Source organism: Agelaius tricolor, unplaced genomic scaffold (assembly GCF_023055355.1).
Source record: "Agelaius tricolor isolate 1412-34295 unplaced genomic scaffold, bAgeTri1.0.p SCAF_4, whole genome shotgun sequence".
NCBI classification, from domain to species: domain Eukaryota; kingdom Metazoa; phylum Chordata; class Aves; order Passeriformes; family Icteridae; genus Agelaius; species Agelaius tricolor.
The window spans coordinates 9,226,025-9,245,458 of record NW_027269264.1 but is presented as its reverse complement, the minus strand read 5'-3'; the positions used below and the strand labels follow the sequence as shown (position 1 = coordinate 9,245,458).

The 19,434-nt window shown below is 36.9% G+C and overlaps 1 protein-coding gene across 7 annotated transcripts in view; it reads left to right on the top strand.

Moving 5' to 3' along the window:
• The window catches only part of LINGO2 (leucine rich repeat and Ig domain containing 2), a 484,582-nt gene that overhangs the window by 374,493 nt on the left and 90,655 nt on the right, over window positions 1–19,434 (top strand). The window lies entirely within an intron of this gene.

Genomic DNA, 19,434 nt, shown 5'->3' with positions numbered 1-19,434 from the left:
TTTCACATTCATAGAGTGCTTGTCCTGCTACTCAGGACCTATTTTTAATTAAAAATCTGAGCTCTAGTATACATGCAAATATCACTATGTTAACAATAATCACCATGAAAACATGAAAGACTCACCCACTGTCTTGATAAAGCAACAGAGAAGGAAAGCAGTGAGATATCTTACACCTTTCTTAGCTTCACAAAATGAATTGTAATAGACACAGTATAACATGAGGTTTTCACAAGATTAGCCCTCCCTGAGGGATTTGCTGTCTGAAGATGAAGGATGCTGTAAGGCAGAACTGGGAAACTTTAACTCTTTCTTACTATTCAGCAGGAAAACATTAATATTTTACAATGGTAATGTAAATCTGATACAGCGCTTCATTAAGAGCAGTTAAGAACTAAAAAATACAGAATTTTTACTTTTTGAAATGTGGTAAAATAGGGTAAAATGACACAAAATGCCATAGAAGAGTATAACTAAATTCCTCATTACCTGTGCTCTGCATCATATTGGAACCTTTTGTTTCAGTGGTGGAGAGTAAGAAGTTCTTTCTAGTTCCTATTGTTAGAGAGATTAATATAGGAAAGCCAAGCTTATATTGCAAGAGTATTGAAGTTTATATGAAGAATCAAGGTCTCCGTAATTTGGACTTTTCTGATGATCAGAACCCACTGTACCAACACTCTGGTATCTGTAAAGCAGAATCCCTGCATAATCTTTAAAAACCACCAGTAAGTGTAGCTTTGTGTCGGTCCAGACACAATGTTTTGGTCATTCATCCTTTATTAATACATATGGTTATTTGTTTATATTCCTTTATAGGTATACCTTGTTATGGTATACCTTGTTAATGTTTCATTCTGCAGAATGTGACTTTACAAAATATATTGTTGTGTATCCAGCCATTACTTACATAGAATATACTTGACTTGCACAGGGTGTAAGTAACTGTGTGGCTTTTCTGACTTTGGAGGGAAGCTAAGTAGAGATGAAGTCGGCCATAACTGTATTACATGCCAATTCTCATTCCAAACTAAGTGCCAGTGAAATCCTTTTGGGGTCCATTGCAGCCACACTACATACATATGCAGAACATCTGCCTGAAAGCTTTGTCGTCACCTCTCTCTGAATGTCTCTCTCAGAATGCTTATACAATTGAAATAATTATACAATAATTATTTATTAATAATTATTATTAATAATTGAAATAATTATACAATTGAACAAATTAGCAGGTATGGATTACCTGAGAAATATCAGAAAGTAGTAGCAATAAACACAGCATAGGGAAAAATCTCTTCGTTTTTATTTCTATAGATTATAACAGCATGGTGAATATTCATATTTATAAATATATGGGTTGGTCCAGGCAGCCCAGAAAACATGCAGTTTTCTGTATGGTTATTTTCCTGCACCAGATCATGTTGGCAGATATTGGTACTTAACTGCTTCATCTTAAGACCTTTCTTCTTTTATTTCCATGTGCAAAGATGAGGTTTCTTGCTCATTCTCATTTCAAAAATGCTCTTCATTTAGCAAAACAGATGTTCAATTCAAATAGGCTTCAGGTAATATGGACATCTCTGCCTTTCCTTAGTGAATCCATCATAACCAAATTACATATGCATAAATGCAGCCTAAGTCCTTCAAGGACATACTAATTAGCTGTGTCATTTCAGATTCACTCTTTGGAATAAATATACCCCTGTGGCTGTTTGAAGCATTTAGATTCACAGATTCTATTTGAAAATAGTAATTTGAAATATATTAGCTACATATTGTTATGTACACAGAAAGAAAAAGGGACAAGAAGATAGTTATTCACTAAGGTGTAAAATAAGTTGACTTATTGCACAATCATATATCCTTTTTACACACATACAAGTTGAGACTCTGATCAATCATCTCTACTACTCCTAATTTATTCACAGTGATATAGCTTAGCTAACTGGATTTTTCCTATTCATAATGAAGTGACAGAAAATATTACTAGCACCAGTAATTCACTGTCATGAATACAACCATCATAGGTAATGGAAGATTTTGATTTCTGTCAGTGTAGGTAAATGAAATATTTCTAAAATATGGTATATGTTAACATAACTTGAGATAAAGCAAGTTCAATGGAATGTCTGCTATAGAGAAAACCTATAAGGAGATCCATCAACTTCAGAAAAACTTTAAAAGAGTTGAAGCATTTTTATTAGGTGATGATCTTACACCAAGATTTGTTGAAATAGGCAAACTATGTTGTATGAGATTGGATATCAAGACACAGTAAAGAGATACTAGGTTATTCATAGCTGCTCAAACTTCATGACAGTGTCTATCTAATTAATCAGATGTGCCACTTTAAGTTCCAATTTTTATGCTCTTATTTGTAGTGTAAAAACAGGGAAACTGTAGTGACAAACTTCTCACTCAGAGCTGATAGTAGCTGTGGTACTGTCAAAATCAGGAGAAGCTCTCCCTTGGTGTGAATGCAAAGCAGTGGAAACCTACATGGATTAAACCAAAACATAGTAGTGCTAGCAAGTATTGCAGAGGACATTTGGAATAATCATTCAATCACTATTTCTTTCCTTTTCTCCTTTATCTACTAGGCAACATTCAACCTTACCTAGCTAGAGGTTTTGGTTCTTTTGTTTTAATATAAGGAATTTTAGAAACAAACACGCACACTTCCATCAGGTTCTAAGGAAGATGAGACTGACAACAAAAAGTACTTCAAATCTAGGAAATCACCAGTAGGCTGGAGTGACAGATTCACCAGAAATAAAGTTGTGTTGTATATTGGAAACTGGTATGTGTGTACAGGGAATGTAGCAATCACAGAGTCATAATGTTTGATTATAAATTACATTTGAGGGCTCATTAAGGCACAAGAGCATGCATTTCAATAGAAAAACACAAGGATTTAATACAGGTAAAAAGTCATTATGGCACTCAAGGGCAAAATAAACTGAGCAATTCAGCATGCCTTTATAACAGTAAAGTAATATATATTCTGCTTCAAGCCTTACCCCAATAAAGAGGCCCTAGTTCCAGACAACGCTCCAAATAACTGAGAAATAGAAACACATTATTTACTGATTGGCATTTGTCCCATTTGTTGCTTTGCCTGTCTTCAAATTTTATTTAAGGGTCTTTTTTAATTGAAATTTGGCCTGAGAAGAATTTGACAATACTGCTAATACTGATATTGTGAAAGTCACATAAATACTAAAAATGTGGCTGAAGCACAGTCATGTTCCACCTTCCTCTCAAAATGAGAAAGTTTTTCATACCACTGTTATAAGGCAAACTAGCTAGATTACAAATGCATATCTAAGCAGCACTTCGGCATTTTGTAACTTTTGTACGGTGTAAGTGTTAAAAGCATCTTTTAAAAACAAACACATCTTTCCACTTCCAAAAAAGTTACTTACAACATTCCTCTCATGTTCTCAGGGAAATTATTACACTCATGACTCCATTATGCTGATCTTTCTAAGTTAGTCTGAAAACCTGCATAGCTGTGGCACTGTGGTGTTCTGTGGTGATTTTCCAAAAGGCTAATTATCTAGTGTCAAGAACATTGCTAGTAGAGTAGTGCTAACTACCTTCTTTTCCTCTATTTGTTCAACTAATGAACTTAATTAGGTTCAACTTATGGTTATTGCTTTTCACCGGTTCTTAACTTGAAACTAGCCGCTGCTCTTGTCAGTTTTAATGAAGAAACCTGTTTTTTTCCAAAGATATTAGTTCTGTCATTTAAACATATTAGCCCTCTGAGAGATGGCAGGGGGACCAAGACTAAGTGCACAACACAGCCTCAGTACAGCTGCAAGAATATTCATAGACCACGCCCTCTTGGTGCACATTTGTGGGCACGTGAGAGAGAAGGGTCTAATGGGGAACTTTAAATGTGGCTTGGCTAAGGATAAAATGTTTTCCAGCTTGGGCCAGAGAGCAGGAGAAATACTAACACCTTGGAGGTTCTCACAGAGACAGCAGGGCTGGAACACTCACTCAGCAAAGGATATTGTGGGACTGGTTCAGTGGGAGCAGATTTGGCTTCACAGCATCTGACTGCACCCCAGTAGAGAGTGATCACAGGGCATCACAGGGATGGGGATGGGGATGTTTTCTTCACAGTGATTTCTGGTGGGAGAATGAAAGACATTGCCAAAACAGAAGTTTTAAGGTTTAAGACTAGTTTTTTTTCCCCACAAGGACAACCAGGCATCAGTGCAGGGCACAGGGAGGTGATGGTGCCCTTCTCCTTGGAATATTTCCAAACTCCTTGCAATAAATTCCTAAGAAACCCAGTCAGACCCCATGTCTGAGCCTGTTCTTTGCAGGGGTTAGGACTAGAACCTTCTGAGGTCTCTGCTGGCTTGATGTTTTATGTAACTGCTTTGATCACCTCCATGGTATTTCACCACTAGGTTCACCTGGCTTATTCATTTTTACCCAAAGATCAGCCACTGTAAATCACATACATTTTGAAGACCTGCCTTCAACAAAATGAAGCAATAGAAATTCTGCTAACTAAGGTGTTAGTCCTAGCAGTGGATTTCCCCTGCTTTTCATAGACTTTTATTTTAGTTAATATCTAAATGCCTTAGACAGAGAAGTCCTACCCAAAAGCAAAAGAACTTTTATTTTTATTGTAGTATAGAAAAGCCTTAGTAAGTGTAGAGGTTGCAAGCTTTGTGCTTTAAATTCTTTACCCTCCATTTAGATTCAATTTTTGCCTCTTGTGAATGATTCTTCCAGTATCAAGGGATACCTCTGTCATCACAATATTTTCAATAACATCCACAAATCCTCTGAAAGTCAAAGTATTAAGAACTATTCTGCAGAGAAAACATCAATTCTACTATATTTCAACTATGAAATATGACACTTGCAAACAAATGCAATCCTTGAATATAGTGTAATATAAAAACTGAATGATATATCACCTCGGGCATGGCAATAGTTCTAGGAGTAATAACATGACTGTGATCACTTCCTGCTATTAAGAAATGAACATTCCCTCCCATGTAAAGTAGAAAAACATTTCTTACTGAAGGGCAAGTGTCCACACCAGCCACTGACAGATAATCTTTTGCAATAGTGTATGAAGTGAGTACACCAGAGTAAATACATCCTCACTTTTACCTTTGAAATTTTACCACTTTCAAGGATTATACATGGATATAATTGTCCATGGTTAAATAGAAAAGTCCAAGTGTAGTAATCATAGAAATTACTCTAGTTTTAAGATTTGCACCATCAATTTATGGGTATTTGAAAATATTAGAAATATTGCTTAAATAATTTAAATCAAATATGATGAAATCTACAGGGCAGAATTATGCTGCACTGCATATATGGCCATTCTCAGCCAAGCCCACATGCTCAACACACAATTATACAAGGCAAATAGTGTGTGTGAGCAAATAAGAAGAAATATGGACCTCGATATATTATCTGTAATGATCAACAGCCTTTCAAGCCACTGAATAGGACCATAGATGTATTTAAGATCCTGACATGACTTAATAGATGGATAGCATACAGCTGTCTTTGAAGTTGTTTTCTTTCAATGTATTTACAGTTTCAAAGAGAGGTTCTTCTCCAGCTGCGTCGTGAAGTTTTAGACAAGCCAATTACCTACACTCTTCTAATTGACCTGGAATGGATAAAGTTGCACAGTTTTTATATGTTGTGCATTTAGGCTGACCAGTATTCAAAGCTCATAGTTGGGTCTCCAAACAAAACTTGTGTGTACCATTATTGTAGATTGTGATGTATCTGCACCGATGTCTTCCTCACCAGTTGGCATAATTTCATATCATTTTCTCTTTTTAAAATTTAGTTTGGATTCATATGTTTACTATCTCTGTAATCTCATTAGCATACACTAAAGATATATAAGAATGTTGTTAAAATTTATGTCCTTAAAATATAGACTCTTTGCTTTCATTTTTTAATTTAATGCTTGAAAAGGCATTGTGGATCCTGTGTAAGAGATGTGTATCTGGACCATAAATTAGAACTCTTTGGTTGGAAACATGGCTACAAAAGCCAACTCTTGATCACTAGTTTCCCTTATGCAGTCTTCATGTCCGCTCCATTCTCTTACCCTGCCATTGTCTCATTATTTCCTCCTGAACAGAAATAATCTCATTTCCTAGAACTGACCTGTAGAGAACTGTCACAACACAAATCACTTGATCACTGGCTCAACAACCTGAGTCATGTCAGAAAGTCACTGCCCTGCCAAATCTATTTTAGAAACCCCTGAGGAGCTGACATCATTAATCAGTTCTCCCTGGTGAGGCTTGCTGCAGGGTTTTTTTAGGTTTTTGGATTTTGGTTTGTCTTTTAGTGGTTTGGGTTTTTGGTTTCTTTTGGGTTGGTTTGGGTTTTTTTGTTTGGTTGATTGGTTTGTTGGGGAGATTTTGTGTTTATTTTTGGGTTTTATTTGGTTTTGTCTAAATGTTAAGAATATGTCTGTTTTTCGCTTTCTGCTTTTTTAGTGGCAATGTTGTTAAAAAAAAATGGGATGTGTGCATAAAGCATGCACAGCACTGCTAGTTCACTACTGGAACTGCAAAGTTGCCACTTGACCAACAGAAATGTCAGCACGAATGAACATTATGTCACACAGTGATTACAGTTACTGTAATCTCTCTGCACTTACTTTGCTTTGCCTATTCCTTTGGTTTTTCCTGCTTGACATGAAAGTCTTTTTATCTCATAAGAAGAGAAGATTCAAATAAATTGATTTTAAAAATCTATCCAAAAATTTACAAAATACCTGAAGAAAATTGAAAAAGAAAAGAAAAGAATTCTTATGTTGTTTACATATCATTGCTGTTTTACATTATTATGTCTTCAAAGATGCAGATGGACTATTAATAATTTGTCATATCATCAGTTGTTAGGGTGTGATCTGTCATCAGAATTCTCAGACTCCAGTTTCTGTACGCTTTTGCTTTTGCCAAAGTGAATTGATGCAGCAGGGTCAATGTGATGACTTAGATGTCACTAGTCTTGTGCAGGAAATATGGAAAGGATTATTAGCTATGGAAATCTGTAAGAGAGGATTAAGGCATTGTAATTCTGAAGCTAAAAGACAGTTACATAGATATAGTAAAAAGTTTTTGACTAATATATCGGTTTAGAAGAATATTGCAGCAAGATGCAAGAGGAATTTCCTTCTTGAGATTGGGGTGAAAGTCTTCCAAGCTTATTAAAAAAAAGTAAAGGGATTAATCTAGGATAGCCCATCTTTATGTTTCCATTTATTCATAGACAAAAATGCCCCATTTCAAATCCCTCCTTATGATACTTTCACAAACCAGCTAAGTATCATTGTTTTGCAAGAATGCCTTTTGTCCCTTATTGAAGTTGACAACCTCTGTATTAATGATTAAGTAACTGCTAGAAGGAAATTCATGAGGGAAGACTTTTGAACCATATTAATAGCTTTCTCAATATCTTTTGGACTTCTTGCCTGCTAAATTAGTTCTGTGCTTGAAAAATAATTTCTTAAAATTTTTATTTGGAGTTCCATGTTCCCTTCAATATCTTCCAAGCTGAGGAGTGCATTTGGTTTTGACTATAAACTTTTGGATTAAAGAAAATCCCTTACCACCCCTATGCAAAAGCATCTCTGTATTCCTCTGTATTCCTAATAGGCCTAGAAACATGATGGGTATATTTAAAAGTGTAAACAATACAACTAAGTACATGTGTTCCTGAAATATCTTTGTTCTACCTCCCAGTCCCATTAAACTTGCTTTAAGACTCTAGGCTGTAAGAATTTTATACCTTCTTTCAGTTTGAGGTGTGGAGGTAGCCATTCACCTCTGGACTTATAGTTTTAGTGAAGATTAAGTTTAACTGGTGCTTCCACTAAAATTACGCAGCTTTAGTTGCAATTTTCCATCTGCAATTAGATTAATCGTCTCCAAACTAATGAAGTGTAATTTGTAAATGAACTGTTTGTTTCTCTGAAAGGACCACTCCACTCATCTAACTGTCAAGTCTCTGCCAAATGGATGCTTTGTTAATCATGACTGTCAGAGTCTAGCCTTTCTGAATTAGGTTGACTTTCTGGAGTTGTCCCTTGGCTTGACTCTTTGACAAAGACTAGGAAGGGCAGGAAAGACATCTGTTTCTGGTTTTCTTCAAAGCCACAGAAAAGCAGAGGTGCAGTCTTCTTTATGCCTTCCATCTTTCCTTTGGCAGTGTTAAATAGGTCTTCGGGATTGGGTCTTCTTACACAACATTTTCCTGTTACACGTTCATGATGATATGGCATGCCTGAGATAAAAAATAAGAACAAATTCTTTATGATTACAATAAAGATCAAATACGGCACAGTATATTTTACACAGTAACAATAAGATGATATAGAACCCTAGGACTGGTTGGCCTTGAGCTTAAATTATCCTTTCTCAAGTCATTTCTTTCTAATGTTTCCCCTGGTAGTGCCTTATGATTCCAGGAATATGTTTTTAATGGTTCTTTCAGCTTTCAGGTAATATATCCTCATTCTCCTCAGAATATATTCTTCTCTCAGATTGATGCATCTGTGTATGTGTGTTTGTGTATGTGTGCACATGTTTGTGTGTGTGTGTGTGTAGTTTTGGGGTTTGGGTTTGCAAAAGGGATGGAGCTGCTGGGGTTTTTTGTACTTAAGAGCAGCAGTAGCAGCTAATCTTGTTCTGAGTCCTTTATACTTCTGATAATAAAGTTCATCTGGTTTATACTGTTCCACTAGCATTTATCTAAAGGGTTGGGCTGAGCTAACAGTTGAGCTTTGTGAAACTGCAGATGCATTCGTAATGCATAATTCAGAATGGCAAAACTAATAGTCAGATCACACTACTTATATAAATTCCTTATTTCTTATTTTTCTCATGCTTCTAAACTTTGACAATGAACTGCTTTACTGCAAGCTGTTATTTGCATCCTGATTTGTTACAGTGTGTGCAAGCTCCAAAGCAGCATTGTGCACCCTTCTGAATTTGAGTGAATAAACAAGTTTGTCAAGTGGGGTTCAGGATTTGTAGTGATTTACAAGAATTACAAGTAGATTATTATTATTACCAATTCCAGTGTTTTGGGATTGGCCATTTTACTCACAGAGAATGGTATCTTTGAGGACAAATATATCAAGTAAATAAGGAAAAAAAAAATGCAAAGACAGCTGAGATGCCATTATTTGAAATTTTGGGCATGTATATTTTTAACATTTATTATGTATATCTTTAACATTCACTGCTAGCCAAAAGCCAGAAAAGAGGACAGAAAGTGTTGTGTCAGAAAACAGATCTTACTAATATATTTTCTCTTTTCTCCTTTAGTAAATTGAAGTTACACTTGTTTTCTTGTGTAATAACTTGAAAGAATTTAAATTAATTCTTTATTTAACAGTTTTGTTTTTCAATTAGTGTATTAATTGCTCACTAATCAGTGAGAGTATTCTCATTCTACCCTTCAAATCCATATTTTTCTTATGCATGTTCTTCTTTATGTTCAGAGAGCTTTAATGTCATTTTGGAACAGTTTTTGTTCTTGTATATCAATATCAGGGTTTTTTTCATTTTTAGCTATCAAAGTTACAAGCCACTGATTCCTCCCACCCCCATTCCTCTCACAATGATTAGATTATTTTGGCAATATCCAACAGGGAATGGGCAATAACTCTTAAAATCAAATAGGTATTTCAATATATGAGGAATTAAGATTAAGATTACAGTTCACTTATGTTTTTTCATGCTAAAATGTTTGACAGCTCAGAACACAGCTGAAAACAATGAAAAGACACTACAAACATGGCAAAATGAAAATTAATTTTGCAATTGAATAGACATTATTGGAAAATTGCCTTGCAGTCTGTGGCAGTTTTCCCACTTTGCCTCTACAATGGTAAATATGGACTTAGTGTTCCAGTAGAGCCAAACCAGCTTTCCTGATGATCATCCCACTCTAAGCTTGTCTCTCTTCTGCCAGCCTTATATCTCGCACCTAAAGTTCTGCTAACATCAAGGTGTCTAAAGAGTTATCTTTGTAGTGATAGAAATACGGTAACTTCTTCAAGAGCAGAGAGTTGCTCTGGCCCAGGATAGATAAAGGCATCGTATGAACTGGTAACAACCAGTTCTTTCCTTCCCCTAACCTCCAGTTCAGTCTGGTATGCAAGGGAATGGGGTAGGTTATCTCCCTTGTCCTCCTTTAACTTACCATGGCATAGCTTATTTCCTTCTTGTGCTCAAGGGCAGCTACTCTTAAGAAACAAGGGTCCACCTTTACCCACTTCTGAGTTTAGGCTGTCTCCAGCCACCTCCATCTGTCACAGGACATTAGGCAGGCATTCCGACTCTACTGTCATGTCCAAAAATTAAGTAGCATTTGTAAACAAAGTTAAAAAACATTTGTAACTGGGATGGGCAAACATTATTAAATAAGAGCTGTTTAATTAAACAAGAGCTGTGATATTAGCGTGGATAGCTAAGATTTATGAAAATCTCAATTCAGCACTATTTTGCTAGACTGAAATCACACCTAGGAGCTAGTTGATGAGTACAAGGATTTTCACAAGAGAACATTTGCTGCAAATGTAGGAATAAGTGTGTTGGCAATTAGAGACTTTGGGGGAATATAAAAGATCAGCCTCTGAAATTGAATTTAGATGTGACTGTTCTATTTTCTGTGATTGATCAGGCTTGTGCAATGCCTCAGCTTTTCATTAATGTCAATGGCTAGACTCATGTGCTCTGCCACATCAGCAGAGGGAAGGCCACTTGAATTCTGCTTTCATTCTCCTTTTCTTATTTCCCTGGGGTTCAAGGGTCAGCAATCAAAGTACACATCAACCAGCCAAAACTGAAACTTTTCCTGCCTCACTGAACAGACTCTGAAAAAGACCTGTTTGTATGGATCATGTCTATTGCTATTTGCCATTGCTATTTATCTTACAAATAGAAGAAAAAACATCACCTGCATTAGTCCTGGAATCCTGTATGAAATTATTTCTTATGTCTGGGCAGACAAGTATTTGTATTTTGTATTTATCCTATAACAAGTTATGATTTCCATTGAGAATGTATCATTCTAACACATATAAATACTCTTTAGAGAGACTGAAAGAGCTAGCTTAGTTCAAGGGTGATCTTCATTTATGGAATAGACTGTGTCATTTGTTTCCCCATAAGCAAAATGATTATCATGCTTACTGGACCATTGAAGGCCTCTCAGAATGTAGAGCTAGAACTTATCTTGGGTTTTATGAAAGCTTTAATCATGACAGTAACTTAAAAACAAAACGAGCAAAAAATCAACAAAAACAAACAAAAAAAAAGCACCCAACCAAACAAAATTAAAAAGCTGTAACAAAAATAACAAGGAAAAAGTAGAACTTGATTGATAAGTGATGAAATATCCTTGTTGAAGTTTATGGAAGTCAATTTTTTTCTTATCTAAGGTACTTGAAATGTAAATAATATATGACTATCTTTAAGTTCATGTGCAACCTAAACCATTCTATGATTCTGTGACTTTTTCTGACACAACATGGAATCACCTTCTAAGGAAATTTGTCCTACAATGTCACTGTTAAGAAAAGAACAACTTTTTTAGGCACCACATGATATGTGGTTGAGTGAAACTGAACAAAGGGAAATGACATATTATGAGCAACACGAAGGGAACATAAGAAGTGATAGATCCACTTAACCTTTCTCATATTTTTTTCTAGACCAGCTCTCTTCAGCAACTGCTTCTTGTTCTATGTTATTCTTCAAGCTACTAATGAAAGCTGGCAGCTGTCCTGCTAGCTACCTGAGTCTTTGGTTACCCAGTTAGAGAGTGTTGATGAAACCAGCAGCTATTAACACAGAGGCATACATTTTCACCTTCATGGTGTGTTTGGGTTCTGCCCAACAATCTTTAAAAAATAATCCCCAACACCAATTATCAGCCGAATGTTTTAGTTTATTTATATACATATACACACAGGCACACAAGCTTGACAGACTTTTTTTCTAATTTTTATTTTTACTTAGCAAAATGTAAGTAGATCGTTTAGTATGCACTTGTATAAAAGCTGTAATTTGTAGAAGGTTGGGCTAAAGATGTATTAAAAGAGAGAACCCTGGCAAATTGTGTGTGCATGGAGTAGTTTCTTTTTTCTCTCACTGCTGTGGTTGATGTTTTATTCAGACGATCTCTAAAGACAGTTAATTAGCTCAAGGAAGCAACACAAAAATTTAAGTTAGGTCAGGTAATGAGTTCTGTAGTTTCAGTTGGCTTCCCTGGGTGATTTAACAGAACAGCATTATGTTTTCTCGTGGCCTTGGAAATCCTCAGGCTTAACTCCCAAACTTTCACTTGAGCACTCACAATATCTGCTATCTAACTGATAAATTAAAAATGACAGAGGATGAGAAATGGAGAATAAATTGGCTGTTCCGAGTTCAGCACTAAAGGACAGTAGCTTGGATGATTCACCTTCAAGGACCAAAGGCAGAAATAGCCTTTGAAAGTTGAGTGCTCTCCCTGAAGGTATCTACCAGCCAGTATGAATTTAAGGGATATACCATCCCAGGCTTGATTTCCACTGAACCATGAGGGTCAGTGCCAAGCAGCTGGAAAGGGACTCCTGCCAGCAGGGGCCCATCAGGCAGCTGGCAGAGGTGGAGTAGTGCAGGCAAAAGCACTGCTTGGGTCATTATGGACGCACAATGTGCAGACATATGCCAGTGCTCTCAATTAAACCATGGATGTTACTGTACCTAAACAGAAATTAACTGTTTTTGCAGCAATAAGGCAAAAAAGGGTTCCTTAGTTTCTTTTCTTTAGTGCATATTACATACAAAAAAATGCAAAAAAAAGAAATATGATTAGCCTATGTTCATACCACTAACACAGTTTGTTGCAGTGTTTTAAATCCCAAAGAAATGTTTTCTGTTCACTCCTTTTGCTGATTAGTAAAAAATCTCATATACCCTACTGCTGCAGTTGTTTATGCTGTTTTTATTTTTACTTTCTTCTGGACTGCAGGGCTTGTCTCCTTTTTCTGATATTGAAAATTACTTAATGTCTCAGTTTGAATATGGCATCATTTCCCATCTCTCTAGAGAGTGTGAAAGTAAAAATATTGAAACAAAGCAATGTCTTCATTAATTTGTTTGGAAAAAATGCAGGAATAAAGTAGTTTATTTTTCCTGTAAGCATGAATCAAGAAAAGGTTATGACCAAAAATGGAATGTTCAGAGACAGAATATATTTTGCAGCAAGAATATATTTTGCAGAGTGGAACTTTTATATTGCTCTCCAGTCAAGACTTGCATTATTTATTTAGTCATATGAAATTTATCTCAGAAAAAAATAAATTGGAAATTGGATTTCCCAGACAACAGACAGTATCTTTATCATTAATGGCATTAGTTTCACTGTGGCTGTTTCAAATCTTTTTACTTTTTTTTTTTCTTTTTTTTTTGTGGTTTTGGTGTTTGTTTGTTTGGGAGGGTTAGGGGCTTTTTGTTTGTTTGTTTGTTTGTTTGTGAGGGTTTTTTCTTTTCTTTGGGGGGGGGGGGTTAGGTAATTTTGTGTGAAACAAAAGAGAAATACACATGTGGGGATGTGTAATTGTTGCCAGTCAGGGCAGTATTATTATAAATACCCCAAAGAATGCCGGACTACCGAGCCAGCTAGAAGCTATGTTGATCAGATGCTAGATGCAGTCTAGCAGTACAGGAATGATGCTTTACACAGATTCATTCATTCACATCTAGTTGCATTTTCAGCATACAACTGTACTCTGAAATGCAACATCACTTTCTGTACTAAAGGTATTTTTGTTATGTAAGATAGCTCTTACAACCCAGGAAAGGTAGTACTTCAGATCTCTGCTGGATTTCTCAAAATCAGAATTTCTTTGGCCTTTCCCAGTTCATAGGAACTCACACATTTAGTCAGCAGTGTGCCCTGCCCAGACAAGAATGCTGTCTGTGTCCTGGGGTGCATCAAAACTGGTCAAGGGAAGGGATTGTCTCACTCTGCTCTGCACTGGGGCAGCCTCACCTTGAGATCTGTGAGCAGTTTTTGGCTCTACAATATAAGGATATTAAGCTGTTTAAGAGCATTCAAAGAAAAGCAATGAAGATGATGAAGATCCCTGAGAGCAAGTCATATGAGGAGCAGCTGAGGTCACTTCGTCTGTTCAGCCTCGAGGAGACTGAGGGGAGACCTCACTGCAGTTACAAATTCCTCATGAGGGGACAAGGAGGGGCAGGCACTGATCTCTTCCTAGTGGTGACAGTCACAGAACCTGAGGGAATGGTCTGAAGTTGTGTCAGGGGAGGTTTAGGTTGGATATCAGCAAAAGAGACTTCTCCTAGAGGGTGGTTGGTCACTGGAAGAGTCTCCTCAGGGAAGTGGTCACAGCACCAAGCCTGATTCAATAAATTTTTAGGCAACATTCTCAGACACATGGTGTGATTCTTCAGGCTGTCCTCTTCAGAAACAGGAATTGGACTCTGATGATCCTGATGGGTCCCTTCCAACTCAGGATATTCTACTTTTTATGATTCCATGGAATGCACGGTGGAAACATCTATGAATGAAAAACCATAGTTAGGACTGACACTGATGAATGACTAGTCTGCTTGTGTCACTTTCTTCCATTTAAAAAATATTTATTAGTATAGAATCAATAAGGTTGTAAAAGACTTCTAAGATCAAATTCAACTATTGGTCAGAAATGTGTGTGCGCACATTCATATGTATACATATATATATACACTCAATATATAAAAATATCTTTATAGTATAAGTGCATGCATTATACATGCATGGCTGTAAATATCATGTTAGCTGCAACCATTCTGCTACTGTCTTTTTCCTAGGCTTTGTATAAGAACCCTGCCTTGAGTTATCTGGAAGGTAAAGGAGATTGTTTTTTTTGGTTTTACTTCTGCCTTGGGTTGCTGACTACACATTAATTTCAAATGCCATTCTACCAAATTTAATTCATAGCCAAAGCATTGCAGAATGCTCCACTTGAGTAATAAATCTAGAGGAAGAGCTACTTAAGCGTGCATGAAATCATTTGTCAAGAGATTCAGAGCATTACCTTTGGGTAGCAGGCCCAGGTGTTGGTAACAAAGGGACTACCCTACTGTGAGAAGCTGCCGGAAACTGTGTCCATGTCCAGCAGACCCAATCTGTGTGGGATCCAAGGCCAAGACCTTGCCAATCGAGATGTCAATAACACCTCTGTGATAACATACTAAGAAGGGGTAAAAGAAAAAAATGTGCCGATGTAATTGGGGTCAGAGAAGAGCAGGGTGGAAACATGTGAGAGGAAGAGCTCTGCAGACACCAAGGTCAGGAGCAGATGCTCCAGGCACCAGAGCAGAGATTCTCCTGCAGTCCATGTTCCAGACTATGATGAGGCAGGACGTGCCCCTGCAGCCCATGGAGGTTCCTGGCGGAGCAGATATCCACCCGCAGCCCAAGAAGGAGACCCATGCTGGAGCAGGTGGATGCCTTAGAGGAGGCTGTGAACCCATGAGAGGCCTGTGCTGGAGCAGGGTCCTGATAGGGATCTGTGGCCCCATAGAGAGAGAGGCCCAACTGCAGCAGGTTTCCTGCTAGCACTTGTGACTTCTCATGGGACCCTCCCTGAAGCAGCCTGTCCTTGAAGGACTGCACTTCATGGAAGAGTGACACATGTTCGAGCAGTTCATGGAGAACTGTCTCCTGTGGGAGAAATGGCACACTGGAACAGGGGAAGTGCTGCTCTCTGTGAGCAGCAGCAGAAACTTTTGTGCGATGAACTGACCATAACCCCCACTATCTGTCTCCCTGCACTGCTGGGGCAAGACTGTGAGGGACGGAGGGTTAGGGGAAAAGCGGTTTTAAGATTCATTTTACTTCTCATTGTCCTGCCCTGATTTTGTTGGTAATAAGTTTGCTTAATATTTCCAAGCTGAGCCTGTGTTGCCAGTGATGGTAATCGGTAAGTGATCTCTCCTGGTCCTTATCTCAAACCACAGCCATTTTGCTATATTTTCTGTCTCTTATCCAGTTGTGGAAGGGAATGATAGAGTGGCTTTAGCAGATACCTGGCATCTACCCATGTTGAAATCACCATAATATTAACAGCTGTACAAACTGGAATAATATGACACTGGAATTTGTCATATTAGAGACACATCTCTATTCTTTTAGCACAAACTTTGAGAACTGGTCACATGTGGTGTTTTGAAAAATAGAGTGTGGGCCAAATTCATCCAAAGCAATTTATTTTTCTTCAGAACAGACCAATTACATGTCTCTTAAGTGTTTATAATTATGTCAGCAAAAATAAACACTTTCTGCATTTAAAAATATACCATAGAGATATAAAATGGAGGTATGATTTCTTCAAGTTGTGCTGAACTATTTTGGTTAACCAGTGAAATCTGGGAACCATTAATACTTACTATCTGGAATATAGTACAAGGGAAAATTCCAGAAACATTCATGTAGTTTCTGCTTTACCTAAGACACCTTTGCCTCAATGGACAGACTGATTTGATTTGTGTGGGGCTCTTCCTTTAAAACCTCTTCAAAAGAAAAACAACATTACTAGTGTCACCTTGGATTTCTTTTATCACACACCTAAAATTTTCTTGTAAGAGGGATCAGTATCATTATTCTTGTCATCCATGTTAGTGTTCAGAAACACATAATCACAAGAGCGATTATATGTTGGTGCTTTTATTAAGAGCTCTGGGTGTCAGGGGTATTCAACCCAAATCTGACTCCAACCATACATTCGAGATGAACATGTTTTTATATTCTATTGTTATATAACTTTCATATTAATTATTAAACTTATATTGTTCTATTGTATACATAGATTTCAGTCAAGCATGGCTTCTCGTGGCTCCTCCTTAAATTTCTAACATAGTGTCTCATTATTCTTCTTATGATTATACAATTATATTTAATTACTAAACAATCATCACATCTAACAATTATATCATTTATCATACTGCTTACGCAGGTGCAATGATCTGGCAAAACACAAAGCCTAGTATTTTCAGAGTCTATCTTTAACATTTTCCAGGGCTCCACTATCATCCAGATTGGAAACAGAGGCCCAGAGAAGTAAAAAAAACTTGGGTGTAATTAATCAGCAGAGGTGATAATGCAAGGCAGTGTGCATGGTCTGCAGACTTGAACTTGGCCACACCACCTTTCAGCATATTTATTAAACCTCTCTAAAAATGTTTAGCATCCTAAGTGTACATTGTTTCCCATTTGGTCATCCTTCCTTCTACCTGTGCATTGGAGGATCTAGGCCATGCGGGACAAGGCCGTTGTTTACTCTTTTGGGTGGAAACCGCCTACTTCTTCAATTTCTTATGGAGCAAAAATTAGTTCTGCTAGTCAAAGAGAATGGATCTGGTTAAAATAATCAAATAAAAAGTAATAAATATTTATAGCTATAATGAATTATGTGATCCATAATTGAGTGTGTACTGTATAATACATAATACAACTCTGTATTGTAGCTATCTACAATATATAATTTATATTATACAATTATAATTATATTTAATTATAATCAATCTGGTAATAGTTCTCTCTCAGTCTATGTACTTTGACTACTCTAATTTATTATTCAGCCATTTAATCATTGTTGTGTACTCAATATCATTTTAATATATTTTGAAGGCAATCAAATTTGTGATTTTGCATTTGAGAGTCACTTCTCAAGGACCAAACGTTTCACCCCTCCTAGCTTCTGTGGAACTGTTCTGAGGGAACAAAGTATCTGTGGATTTGAAGGCCTCCTGACAACTATGACTTTATCTCCCACTGTTATTCCCTCCTAATACCAATGGCACAGCAGCCACCATACATTTCTCAGAGTGAGAAGTCCAAGAACTTTTGTAGACTTTTCAAATTTAGGAAAGTTCCAGGAAAGACATGGTGGCATGTAAGTTTCCTAACATAAATAATTTTAAACTGATTCAACAGGTTTAAACTGAGATTAAAGTGTGCAATATCCATGTTCCAAGAGACTATGAGAAACTGCATACTGCTTTGCTTGATTTTCTGTAAATATCCTAAGTCCCTAAGATGTTCTGCTTTCCAATTTATAATGATTTTAAAAAACCCAAATAGGTAGAGTTGTCTGCCATAAACAGTAATTTAAACAGTTGCCATGCAGTGTTATTTGTGTAAAAACAACAACTCAGAATTTTTCACACTCTTATGCTTAGTGCGGAGAGGACAAAATAGTCAAGCAAAACTAGCAAGCTCAGGCAAGAAGTCATCAGTCTCAGCACTCTGAAATTTGAAGGCTCTCTTGGCACCAAGAAAAAACATGATGAAGACAAATACTGCTTTTATGAGTAGAATTTCAACACCCTCAGACCAACACAGATGATTTTTTTGCTTGCTTTCCAATTTTATCAGATAAGAGCCTTTCTGATTGACAGGATTTCATTCACTGAAGGGCCTAACAGGGCTGTTGCTTAGCTAGTGATAAATTAAGTGGTTATTGATCATTAATTTTTTGTCATGTCTTATAGAGTGCAGATGAAAATCAGTATATATGAAAACTAGTTATCCCTTTCCTTCAATTATGTTTGCAGCACATGTGTTGCCTCCAGTGCTGATTTAAAATAGTCTTCTCTCTGACAAAAGCTGCTCTAAACCCAGCTAAAAATGGAAACACAAAACCAGGGAGGAATTGCAATCATTAGGGTTTCTCTTGACATCTTAGGAAGGATGTCTATTCCTTATTCTTTAAGAATTTTTTCTTGAATTTCTGTACAAGAATTAGCTTTCTCATTATACCTGCTTGATGCTGAGAATAGCTGAACTAGCTTCAAATCTTAGTTGCTTTCTGACATTTTATTTACACTGATATTGATGGGATTTATGTATGCTCAGTACAATTCAGAATCAGTTTCTTCATCCCTGTGATGAAACAATGCTCTGCTGACTTCTGCATTTTCTACGCTGCAAACTGCTTCTGTGTGAAAAACCCTGTTGCAAGTGAATTTGTTGTGGGTTTTTCTCACAGCAGTCTGGGTCTGATATTTATGAGTTTCTTTTTGTTTCTGTGCTCCCAGTTTTCTATAGTACTGGTGTAGAAATTGAGTATCAGCTTCCCTGGAAACAATAAGTATTAGATATTATATAACTTCAGAAGGTGGGGGCTGTAGAAGAGGTGGCTTCAATCCTTTCTAGACTTCTAAATGGAAGCTGGGGATGGAGTTACCATGGTAGATACCAGTACAATTCGAGGAACACAGATTGATATGACAGACACTGTGACTTGGTCATACGAACCACTTCAGATAGCTGGACTCCCAAGCCCTTCATCACCCTGGCTGTGCTTTGGTTTCAGCTAACAGAGCAAAAACATCCACATCTCTTCTCTTT